This window comes from Asparagus officinalis, chromosome 5 (assembly GCF_001876935.1).
Source record: "Asparagus officinalis chromosome 5, Aspof.V1, whole genome shotgun sequence".
Classification (NCBI taxonomy): domain Eukaryota; kingdom Viridiplantae; phylum Streptophyta; class Magnoliopsida; order Asparagales; family Asparagaceae; genus Asparagus; species Asparagus officinalis.
In genome coordinates this window covers 12,667,008-12,667,530 of record NC_033798.1, presented here as the reverse complement: position 1 = coordinate 12,667,530, position 523 = coordinate 12,667,008, and positions in this window count along the sequence as shown.

Genomic DNA, 523 nt, shown 5'->3' with positions numbered 1-523 from the left:
CACATTAATCTCCATGATTTGCTTTGATCATATTAAGTTTGGTTGCCTTTGGGTTCTTTTAATTAGCACTGGGGTACAATTAGAATGCCACATTTATTCCCGCATCAGAAAAATGGAAACTCGTTCCATAGAACAAGAAGCAAGCCAAAAAAAATCTAAATAGTGGAAAACGTTATAGTGAAAATTTATTTTAGATAGAGCAAATTTATTTAAGATAAGCTCAATACACATAGTCCATCATTCTTATTTAGACAGATATAATCAAGTAGTCTGTCTGTGCCCACATAACCATGCACACCGCACCATACAATAATAAGACCTCACTCCTCAGGTCTCCAGGGTTGGGTACTTAGCCTTGTTATCTGTCTCTCCATAACCAACAATAGTAACAGCGTGGTCAGTTTGGTATTGACAGGGTCCTTCATATACTTGTAAAGATGAAACTCCCTCGCCTTACTGTAAATGAGAGCGGCAACAGGCTGTTGTGCCACCGCCTCCGCTAGTGGTTTCTCGCCTCGAGGTA